Source organism: Prenolepis imparis, unplaced genomic scaffold, assembly GCF_030444845.1.
Source record: "Prenolepis imparis isolate NDT839.2.m4 unplaced genomic scaffold, iyPreImpa1.0 SCAF_3, whole genome shotgun sequence".
In the NCBI taxonomy this organism is placed as follows: Eukaryota; Metazoa; Arthropoda; class Insecta; order Hymenoptera; family Formicidae; genus Prenolepis; species Prenolepis imparis.
Window position 1 is genome coordinate 10276115 of NW_028141161.1, and position 12232 is coordinate 10288346.

Here is a 12232-nt window from a genome sequence, read left to right on the forward strand (position 1 = left end):
CATAAAGTTATCAACGAACTTGAAAACTTGGGGAAAAGAGAGATGTAAAAACGCAAGATTGTATATAGAATTCGCGAGTGGTCCGCGCGCGATTCCTCTCTTATTACCGTGGAATACATATATATATACATATAGCGTGATCGGGGGCAACGGTTGTTCCAAGGTCTCGGGTTCAGGCGCGAGAAGCATTGCCACACGCTTCCTCCCGCAACGAGCAGCCTCCGTTCTCAGAATAGTTGGCAGCTCTCCCGAGCGCGCGTTTGACATCTCCGCTCGGCCTTCGCCTCGGTCGCGAAATTGACACGGGCCCGAAGGTGTAAAGTGACCGGGGCCTTATTACAGTATTACGGGTATATACATGGTCCATGTGAACGGATCAGAATCGTTAATTAAATTCTAAATGAAAGCGCGAAAGAAATAAATCTGACTGAACCGAAAAAAATATACATGATAATGCGGAAAATAAACCGTCATTGATTTGGACAGGAATCGCGCAATCGAATGTCATACGTAAGTATCTATATTAAACGAATCCGGCGTTTATTATCCCGCTTTACGTCTTACAAAGTTGTCGCGATTATCGCGAATTGCCTTGCTACGAGTAAAAGCGACAACGTCGTGGCATTTAAAAAAAAAAGACGCAAAGAGAAAAATGTCCCGGGAGAGGAGGCGGTGGATCGAATAGAATGACGGCCGTGTGGTTGCACTCGGTGGAACGTGGAGGTGGACGTGGCAATCGAGGTCAATGGTTGGTCCAAGGTCTCCGGTTCGAACTCAAGTTCGACGCAGCGCCGCGTCGTCGTTTCCTGTCGACGTAGACAGCCTCCGTTCTTAGAATAGTCGACGACGACGACGACGACGACGGGATCGCGAGATCGTTCTCGCGGATCCGCTGTTTCGGCGTGAAAATCCGAGAAACATTTCCGCGATTACCGACACGTTTCTTCGAAGGTGCGCGAAACCGGATGCGTCGAATCGAATTTTTCCTCGATAGGTGCGGCTGCGGCTTAGCTGTAATCGCGACGGTACAATCGGGATGATTGCCCTACGACGGAATTTAAAATGAATTCTGCATAAGAGAAAATATAAATGTCTTCTCTTTTGCCAAGAAATGCAATGGGATATTTTACACTGTAAGAATAATTTACAGCTTAATGTCATTTGAAAAATTGATAATATAATCTACTAAAACAACACAAGCGCGCGCCACTCTTCGATTTTATGTTAAAAAGAGTGATATGTTTAAAAAAATAATATAAAGCTTGTTTTAACTCGATTAATATTTTTTGACAGAAATCAGCTGATAACTGTCAAAAATATTAATCGAGTTTAAAGTATTATAACATACATATTATTTAAAATATATTATTTTAATTTTTATAACATATTATTTTAAAAATTAATAAGCAAACTAACGCTTTAATCAGCTGATATGAAAATAATTATATATGTAATAATATGTTATAATGCCTCATCTGCGATTATAATAATTTTTGACAGTTATCAGCTGATTTCTGTCAAAAAATATTAATCGAAGATAAGATATTATAACATATTATTTACAACACTAAACAACACCAACGCGCGATTTTACGTAATGATTTTAAATAAATTTATTTAATTTTGTTTTGAACAACTGTTAACCCTCGCGATGACAGCTGCTCGATGCAATGAATATAACACACAACTCGAATTGAAAAGCCAAATCAGTATCACGGAAAAGCGGTAACAATGTTAATAATACGCCTTTTTTTAAGAAGGGGATAAATTTTAAACAAGAGAGCTTAGAAAGAATTGTGGACTTTCAACTTTAAGATAAATGATGCAAGTGGCATTAAACATTTTCTTGCTTAGAGAGTTATTCTCTTGGTGCCGTTTCGATTCGTCTCGCAATATTTCGCAACCTGTCTATACAATTGCAAAAAAAAAAACGCGCGTCCATAAAATCCGAGCGCATAAATCCCTGCGTGTCGCAAAAACTGATGGGATTCGTGCGGAATAAAAAATTCGGCGGGGGGGCTCGGAAACGCGTACGAATTACGAGCGGTGCACGCGTGTCCGATGAAACCGACTCGGTGCGTGCAAACATCATAATCCCACAATAAGATCGCGTCTGATTTATCTACCAATAAAAGCTTATTGGAAACACGTGTTTTAGGATGCCGCTGCCAAAACCGGTCCGACCGATGTGATGCGATGCGTTGCGAGGGGAAAAAGAGAGAAAGAGTAGGTGAAAGGTATAGAGAATGAGAAAGAGAGAGCCGTGAATCATGCGAGCGGTTTTAAATCAAACACGGTAAAGTCGTTCTGTTCTGACCTGTGAGTAAAGCACTGTATGCCAAGCAGAGACCAACCAACTGTATATTGCATCCATTAGATTTTGCTATCATTTATTAAAAAAGAGACTGATAAATTATCTAGTTTAAATATTTGTTAAATATAACTTCCTTCCTTCTCCTCTTTTTGATCAGTATTTTATCAGAAAATGATACATTATAAATAACGTTATATAAAATCTTTAAACAGAATATTTTTATTAAAATAATATTTTTACAAAATACACACATATTTTGTATTCAATAATAATATGGAGAGATTTTATTGACCAATATATTATTAGCATATATGATAAATTATAAATTACAATAAATATTAACATTATAAATTACATTTTATATAACATTATTTGTATTATAAATATCGCAATAAATATTTGATGTGTATGATATTGCGATAAATATTTATAAGTATATCGCGAATAAACGAACATGGGATGTGCATTGAATCGCGAGATCGACAAGCGAGTGGATGCTGTAGCGGTTCTTTTACGAGCGGATCCATCACGGCTCTTTATAAGCCCTTCTGGGCTCGCGTCTCGAAGGTGTCGAAGCGACGATACATCGATAATGTTATTACCGATAAGGGTACAAACGTGTCCGAGGTCTTAAGGCATCGACGGTGCACTCAACGTTGCGATTTGCGACAACGATAGCGGCGAGTTGTGTCGCAGCAATTCGACGATATCGTCGCGAGATTACGATAACGAAATCGCCTCGTACTCGTTGTATTTCGTGGGATGCCCTATCTCCTGTCGTCTTGAACACGCGCTTTGCTGCACGATCGCGAAAATGCAACTTGCGAGAAAAACACTGATTTAACAAAAAAATTGGGAATAAATTGTACTTTAAATTTCTATTTCAAGAGAAAATCTATGAAAACGATTTTTAATGTAAATTCCGTTTGTTTTTGCTAAAAAAGATAATTCCACCACTGCATTCAAGTTAATATATTCCTTGACAAATTATTAAATGTTCTTCGAGGACAATATAATATAATGAGAGGTCTCTCTCAATTCTTTTATTATTTTATTATTAATTTATTATTATTATTGTTATTCTTATTGTTATTATTAAATTTGACCTAATATTCTCTGTTTATGATGTTTATTTTGCGATGACGTATTGTAACAAAAAATGATACGTAATTAAAAGCAAGCGTTCCCCTGACAGAATAATTTCGACCGCGCGCACGATTAGCCGGAGAGAAATGCATTGCCCGAAATTACAACCATCCGGCTGAGGCATCGAGGATACACGCAGAAGCGAGAAGGAAGGAAGAGTGCGATTGTCCTTGGCGGAAGGCAGCGATCTCTTGCGCTTTGCTGCAGGCTGGCGTCCGCCCACCAGACGGTCGGCGGGCCCTATGCTCCCCTTGTGGTCTCGCGGATCCTTTTCTCTCTTTCCTTCCTTTTCTCTCTCTCTCTCTCTCTCTCTCTCTCTCTCTCTCTCTCTCTCTCTCTCTCAATCCTGGCAAAGTAAGAGACGCAGTGAGATAGATGGAATCGACGAGCGAAGGAGGGCGCGGGAAGAAAGACGGGCCCCAGCTCGCGAGGCTGCACCCGGAGCAGACTTCGGGTCCGTGGGCCCTTCCGTGAGAAAGAGAAAGATAAAATATATACCGCACGTATAATATGTTTTCACTCTCTCCCTTTCTTTCTATGCAGAATTCATGACGCAAGTCGATCGCGTGACTGAAAAATAGAGAAGTCTCACGCGCTTTACGAGGCACAATTTGCCTAATAACGCCAAGCTTGTGCGTTTAACGATCGGTGCGTTTCGCGATTCCGGTAGGTAAGCACTTATATTGGATGCTGCCGCTGCTGCTGAAAGGAACGTAATAACGCGTGCACTCGATAAGCGATAACACGTGTCAGCAAATCGCTTAATGCATCAACACACGAATCTGTTAATATTTTACAATCTTTCCTTATGCGCCGCGCAAGTTTGCTCTTCGTATCAATTAGAAGTTGTCGCATTCTTCACGATTGAATGACATTCATTCATTCACGACATCCTTTTTAAAGTCCACGAAATCTGATTTCTCAAAGAATATATGTACGTTTTAAGCAATTCTTAATTTTTTTCGATATGCCGTTTTTACAATATGCTTTTCAAAGTTTTATAAAATAAAGAAGGGTGGAAATATGATTAGGTCGCGTGTTCACTCCGGGTATAAATTCATTTAGTTACGCTACTGCACGAGAGACCGATCGCGGTCTGTGTTTTAGCTAATCAAGTTTGGCTCGCTCTGTAGATTTCTCCCTCACTACCTGAGAATCCTCGAGCCGTATCGTCCCACTTGACGTCTCGGTCTTAATTATTATTCCGTTTATTCTCTCTTTAATGTCAGCGATGAGGTGCACCTTTGGAGGTCACCGAACCAAGAATGCAGGATCGACCGCGTTCGTCCGGTCGATTATCTAGTCATTTGGCGAATCATCTCTTTTTATGGAGTCCCCGTTTGTTCGCATCATCTCTCTCTCAAAGATTATTTTCTCCTAGCTCTTTATATATACACGAAGGCGAAGGCGCGTTTTATCGGACAGCTCTATCTCATTTCTTTTGCGCGATGATCCTCTAGAGTATGGTTGACAGTGCATGTTATTAGCGCTTATTACGTGGGCTATAATCATATCAATTTGAGCCTATGAGAGAGAGGAGCGAAGACGCGGAAGTTACAATATAATTTATATTAAATGCGCGCGCGCGCGCGATAATCGCACGTACCGATGATGTTGCTCTCTGCGGTAGCGCTAATCTACAATCGCGCGTGATTTCGCGGCGATGGAAATTTCCAATCTTTTCAGAGAACGTGTCAAATGTGCGCGACGTTAAATCGCCGTCGGCGAATTACGCGCGAATCGCGGAGTCATCGACGTGCTCGCTCGAGAAGCATATATGATCATCGATGGACAAGTCTGCTACACTGACGTCATCCAAGTTTGACACGAGTTACGAGAGAGAAAGAGAAAGAGAGAGAGAGAGAGAGAGAGCGGTGTCGAATAGTCACTTTTTGACGCACGTTACAAAATATGTCAAAATTGTAGGAATCTCAGGTATCCACGCCAGAAGGTGTATCATCAATAATCTACGATCCTGACGTCACGCCCCGTGTCAACGTCAATATAGCTGCAAGTATTGCTGACTCTTAAATGCGCCGCAACTGTCAGCTCTTGTCATTTGAGCGCTAGCGGTTTTATCATTCATTAATCTATAATCTCGATGTTATCGCGAGAGAAAGAGAGAGGGAGACAGACAGAAGCAACATGGAGACGTTATATCGATCGCTGTTAGAATACTCCCCGGTTGCCTTTTTAACCACAGATATTAAAGACCCGAGAGGACTGAGAAGAATGATAGTTGTTTCGAGATTGCAATAATTGCAAAGTTATTTAGCATTTAAAATTAAAAGGTCTCGAGACCACTAAGAGACTCGCGAATGCAAATAAATAACCGAGACTTACCGTTCAATTAATTTCACCTCGAGCTTTTACTAAACTTTTATTTATCGCTCATTTGTCACCACACAAGATAGTTAATGTTGAGAAGATAAAGCACAGGGTCTCGAGATAAGAGACGGTCTCGCGCGAGGAGGGGGATTCTCTTGCCGAAGAAAAATCGGGTCCGAATTTATCATAGGGTACACGACGGGAGGAGAGCATTAGCGGTGCGGTTACGCTCTGTAAATGTTTGACAGGGTCGGTTTTTTCGCGTAATTACACCGTGCCGAGATATCCGCGATCACCGTCGCGGTATCCCGGCCTCGGCGCGACCAATTTATTTTCGCCGTCATTGGAAATTAGCGACGACGTGCACTGCACACGCTCTCCTTCCTCAGCATCCCCTTTCTTCACGGGCGGAGTTGTTCCGGACCGCGCGAGTCGAGGGAGATTTATCAAAAAGCGCGCGTACATCTCTCGCGCACCTCTCGCGGTATATTTTTAAGATCGCCTATAAACGTCCGCGTGTGTACGAGGATCGCACGCCGCGACGAAACTTTGTCGTTGCGCCAAAAAGCAAAAGTGAACGTCCCCGAGGCCCCCTAAAAATACGACGCGGGGAGCATCTTCCCCTCGCGGTCGACTTTCTCGCGTTTTCGAGGAGAGCTTCATCTCCGGTGAATGATCGCTTTATGCGCAAAAAGACGGTAGACGCTGCTAGATGTGTTATTGATACAAGGAAAATGCGTTGAACGGGAGTGCGCCGGATAAAAAAAACATGATTTTCTTCTACACTAAATAAAATTTGAATCCACGTATTGATTTACTGCGAACGTGTCGAGATTTCATAGTCAATATTTTACGTGAAATTTTATTTAAATGAAACTTAATTCGCGAAATGTTTTTTTTTATTCAGAAAAAAATTATAAATATAAATTGATGAAAAATTTTGAAATTTATTTATATTAATTATCATATGAATAAATATCTAAATCTAAATTTGGTTAGTCAATCACTTTTGCTAGAAACTCGCAGTAATGAGGATCGCGAAGCGTGAGGGGAGAATGATTGCTGGTCTCCAGCAATATGTTTCGCGGCTGCATTTCGCGCGCGATTTCGTAAGCAAGTAGCGGAGCTTTGAGAGACCACCGGATCGAGTCTGGGTCATGAATCGAGGATTAATATCGAGCTGACGTGAGAATGCGATTCGACTTCGCTCGCGGACAAACGGCTTCGATTAATAAAAGGTGGCGAAGGGCACCGAAGGAACGGATCGCTGGCTTATTAATTAGTTGACGCAATAGGTCAAATCGTGTCGTTCATTGTCGTTCGATTGTCGGAGCACGACGCTACTTCACATTAAGGCTAAATTAATGTCCGCCTGGCAGAAGGTTTTTCCACCGATCCTCTCTCGATCGACCGGGATCTCTCGATGGAAATGTCGGCAACGCTGGCTGCCAAAGTCATTAAGCCGTTTTATCCTTGAGCAGTTCGCTTTGAGTCAGTCGCTTTTCATAATATACTAGATTATCAATTCTGATTGAGATATCGCGGTGATTGAAACTATGATTATACTCAGCTTTAGCAAATATTTTAATTTTTCTAGAATTGTATATTTTAATATATACTTAGCCTGTTTTATTTCAAAATTATTTTGTTTGAGAAGAAAGATATTTTGCAAAGTAAAAAATCAGAAATAAAGAGTCAGGAAAAACTTTGTTTTATGCGACAGAAAATTTATATTCCTAATTTTCGAATTCTTTAATTCTTGAGATTCTTTACAAACGATTAAAGTTGCGGGTATAAATTCTGAAGGGGCAAAAGGATGGAAGAAAATCGATAAATCGAAGAATCGACGACGAGGAGACATTTGGACGAGTGCGTACACGCTGGAACTCGCGCTATATCCGATCAGGAGTGTGGGTGTTGAGGGTGTCGCAACGTTATTGCCTACATAGTTATGTCTATGCTGGCCCAACTAGTTTCGCGCGGAAAAATTGCGTCTCTTAGTCACAGCTTGCGACATCGACCCGTGTGGCGTCCTGCATGAGCGAGTCCAAGTCCGGGGTTTTGCGTGTGCGACCCACTTATTCGCAGACTGAAGTAACTCTGTATAGGCATATGCAATCTACGTATGTATCTACGTATACGTATACGATATATATGCTACATATCTCCGTGCGTATATGCACGCGTATACACGTCGTCATCGTAAATATCTACATGCTTCGGGATCCTCGGCGCCGCTGATTGCTATGTGATTTTTGTGAGACGCGGAATTTTTCTCAAATTATTCGAGGGAAATAAGCGTACATTCAAAGAAATCGTAAAATTATAAAATATTGTATCTTTTGCTAAGGAAAATTTTGCGAAAGATGATTTATTTTGGAACAGTTTCATCCGCTAAAACCGTTTTTGGATACCAACCAAAATCCATTATTCATTAGTATCAAGAAATTTCTACCAAAACTTTAAATTCTTTATTTCTTTTTCTTTTTTGATTCTTCGTTATTGTTGCATAACGTCGTGTACGTTCGTATTTAATTAAATTCAAAATTTAATTTAATTTCTCTCTCTTCGCAAAAAAACCAGATATAAAAGTTAATTTTGATATGGAGTCTACTTAAAGTCTACTCAGAATTCTTTTTTCTGTGAAAATCGTCTGTAGACAGATTTTCAGAAACGCTAAGGAAAATGCTTGATATAACGTTCGACGAAAACTGCGCAGTTTAGACACTTGAGCCAAATCCATTACCTTCCTCACGGTCTATTCCATTTTCCCTCTATCGTTATTATATTAACGTAAACTTACACTCTCATGAGATTTATTAGTTATTTCACTATCCAGAAATTTTCTTGAATATATATGCATATCATCATCGCGAAGTGTTTTACGCTGATTCTTAATAAAAGAAAGAAATCGAGCCTCGCATAAAAAATAAAAGGATCATACGATCTCGCCGTATCTGGCGAAATATGGATGCACTTTTTCAAGGCGGATCTCAGCGGTTCTCGGTGCAGAGTCGAGATTATTATAAAAAGCAAGTTCATTGTTCCGACCTCTTTCTCCCGTCAACTCGCTACGTTTCTCTATCGTACTTTCCTCGGGCAATATAAATACGCATTTGCCATTGGTATCGGGCCGCCCCGCCTCGCAGCTGATTTGTTCGCCGTGCTCTTATTGCGCGATTACTAATCGTGCAACAAGAAAGTAATGTAAACACCCCGATAACGTTAATTTATAGTAACCGCGGCCGTTCGCTGCCGATCGAGGATAATTTATGCAACGGCGCATTTATACTCACCGCCATGTGTATGTCGCCATGTGTGCGCGCGAGACCCACAAAGAGAGTCGACTATCGTCTCGATAAGGAGGCGATCGTGGCCAATAAAATCGACAAAGACCGCTCGTTTCACTGACACGGAGCGTAATAGTTTTCGCGTACATCCGCGCGATAAATTCTGGAATCGTATGGAGAAAGAGAGAAAGAGAAGGAACGGGGGTGCATAGATGCACAGAAAATCGAATCTTGGAATGATTTCTAACGAGCAAGCTTCTTTCTTCCTGTATGATTCATGACGCTTCTAAAATTTGTTATCTCGCTGTACATGTATTTTTGGGTACGTTTACATAAGTTAACGACACGCTGGAAATGTTTTTAAATGTCAAATAAAAAGTTGCCGATAAGAATGTCTGAATGGACTTTCTAACTCTTCTCTCTCTTTGTTTTTTTTTCTATCACTTTCACATAAAATATATATAACATAAAATATATATGACATAAAATATATTACATTTAAATACATTAAATTATTGCTGATGTTAATTAACTTATCGTCATACGTGAGATAAGTTAGATTAATGCGTGGCAGTTTATGTCAACAGTTTTATAGACTAGTTTTCAAATTATATTACACGCAATCTAATGATTGGCTATAATAATTGACTAATATTGAGGAATTATTAACGAAAAGAATCAAGAGCCGAGAGTTTCGAGAATTTAGATGAGTTCTCTGGAACGTTTAAATCACTTAATCTACAAACTATCAGCAATTAACGAGTCTCGGGAGGCGCAATTTAGAGTTAAGGTGGTGATACACGAGAAGAGTGCGTAAAGGGAAAACTGGCGCATCGATAGTTTTACGACATGCGTATAGCAGCTTATCATTTCATCGGATCGTCGACGAGGTTTTCTCTCTCTTTTTCTCTCATTCCTTTTCTTTCTCTCTCTTTTTCTACGTGCCCGCGGCGAGATTACTTTTCTTAGATCCACGGGGCCCTTGTCCCGCTCCCCGGACCAGAACTGTAGAGGTATCCTATACGCGACGACGTCCGGCCGGCCTCTGCCTCCTTGAGAACTGGTTTCGGTGCTCGTAAACGTGGCTGCACCAAAACTCTTTGCCCGCACGCTTGAATCTTATCGAGGACGCATAAATCTTCCCGGCGATTCCGTCCGCTCCGTTCGAACCGTACCAAATCTCTTTTTCTCTCAACTTCGCATCTGCGTGTGTCTAGATTTCCTTTTTCGAACTCGCAGGCAATAAGAGCCGATCGCGTCGGTGTGTTTCTTAGATTAATTCAGCTTGGAAATCTCCGTTTTCCACGCGCGCGTAAATAGAAAGCTGACTCTTCATCGCAAGCTTATGATAACAGTGAAGTATGAGTTCTTATATTTTAGAAATAAATTTATTTTCAAATTTGCGAATTTTATATTTCTTTATTCTATGCTCATCTTATTTATTACTTTGCTCATTTTTCTGATCTTTGCTCTTTTTTTTAGCTTTATATGGACAGGCAATTGAATTGGCAATTTTACGATGTTATAACGAATCGCAAGAAATTGCAAGAAATTCCAAGCCGAAGCAAAATTGACAAACATCGCCGCGAATATTAATTCTATATTAGCAACGAACCGATCGATTGCACACATTGGTTGTAAGTGCGATTACGAAAGCCTCTCGCGAAAGAGACCGGAGTAATAATATTTCTCGGAAGGTATCCCACACTTCGGAACACGATTGATAATTATACTCGATCGTTTGAAAGATTGTATTGGGTCAGCAAGCGTTGCTATATCGAGAACGTGGAAACGAGACGACGTTCTACTTAAGGTAACCATATCGTCACCTTCGATAGAAAAAAAAAGTCGTTATCTCATAATTATGGCTGTTTGACTGCATCTGCGATAATCGATCTCTCAATCAGAAACAAATAAATAATCTAAAGATAAAGACTGTGCCTTTTGTTCTAGAGACAAAAATAGAGATTAATCGCCGATGTGTTTCGAGGAGTTGTTGATAAAAAAATCATTTAGAATTCATTGGATCTATCCCTTCATCTTCAGAGATTAAGACAATTTTTAACACGTATATATAGTAAATATCGAGCAAAGTCGTTATTTTTCACGGATCTCGCGTGTTTACCGGCTCGACTATATTTGACACGCATTTACATCCGACGAATTAATCGCGGGGGGGAAAGCTCTCGCGCTTCTAGAAGCGCGAGTTTAAAACGGTACTTACGTATCTCTCGCGCTCGGTGGCACATTTTTGGCACGCGACTCGCTCGCATCTGCCTGCTTGCGCATTCTCCTTCTTTCGTGTGGAAAATCGAATATCTCGTTTTGCGCGGACGTATTTAGTCCAAGAGCAAGCGCCGCTTTTTCGATAACCGCGCGCGTAGCTCTTCGCGAGAGACACTTAAATAATTCTAATGCAGCGGAGATACTCTCGCAGCTTCTCTCATTCAAAGTGTTTTCTAATTCCTCAAAGTTACATAAATAGATTTCTACAGGAAAAGAAAATCTCTCTCTCTCTCTTAATGTTTTATATATTTTTTTCATTGTTTTTTCAATATTTATAGAGATAATTATAACAGAGAGATGAAGGAGGAAATAAAACAGAAATTTCTCCAAGCTGCGTTTCAAGGAGTATGACTGTACGCTCCAATGCCCGCATAATATATACGACTTCCCCGTGGTAATTATATACTATATCGAGATAAAGTCCGCCGAATTAAATAACGATTTATATTCGTTGCGTGTCACACTTCTCGTCTTAATTTTCTCCCAATTGTTTTACTAGAGCCCACTTTAAATTTACATATAATTTGCTACAAAATTCAGAGAGAGTTTCATTCATTATTTTATATGATACAGAAAATATTGGAAGAAATAAAATACACACATGTACAAAATATCAAGATAACACAAAATAATAAATTTCTGCCCTGAATTATAGATCTATTCAAAGGAGCTTGAAGTGAAAAATTATTATACATGTTCCATATTATAAGGCTATTAAATATTCTTCCGTTTAGGGCTCCTGTAAATCCAACGCCGGAATGAACGGCCCGATAAACCTCGCTCTAAAGCATACGGTCGACTTGGAGCAATGGGAGAGATGTCCGCGGGTACGTATATATATACACGCACCCTACCTGCCTCATTAGGC

The 12232-nt window shown here is 40.3% G+C and overlaps 1 long non-coding RNA gene across 1 annotated transcript in view; it reads left to right on the forward strand.

Moving 5' to 3' along the window:
• LOC145934121 (uncharacterized) overlaps positions 1-12232 on the forward strand; it is a 112576-nt gene that overhangs the window by 82874 nt on the left and 17470 nt on the right. Inside the window, exon 4 of the long non-coding RNA XR_014424996.1 lies at positions 12099-12191. This is a non-coding gene — a long non-coding RNA (uncharacterized LOC145934121). The remainder of the gene's footprint in view (positions 1-12098; positions 12192-12232) is intronic.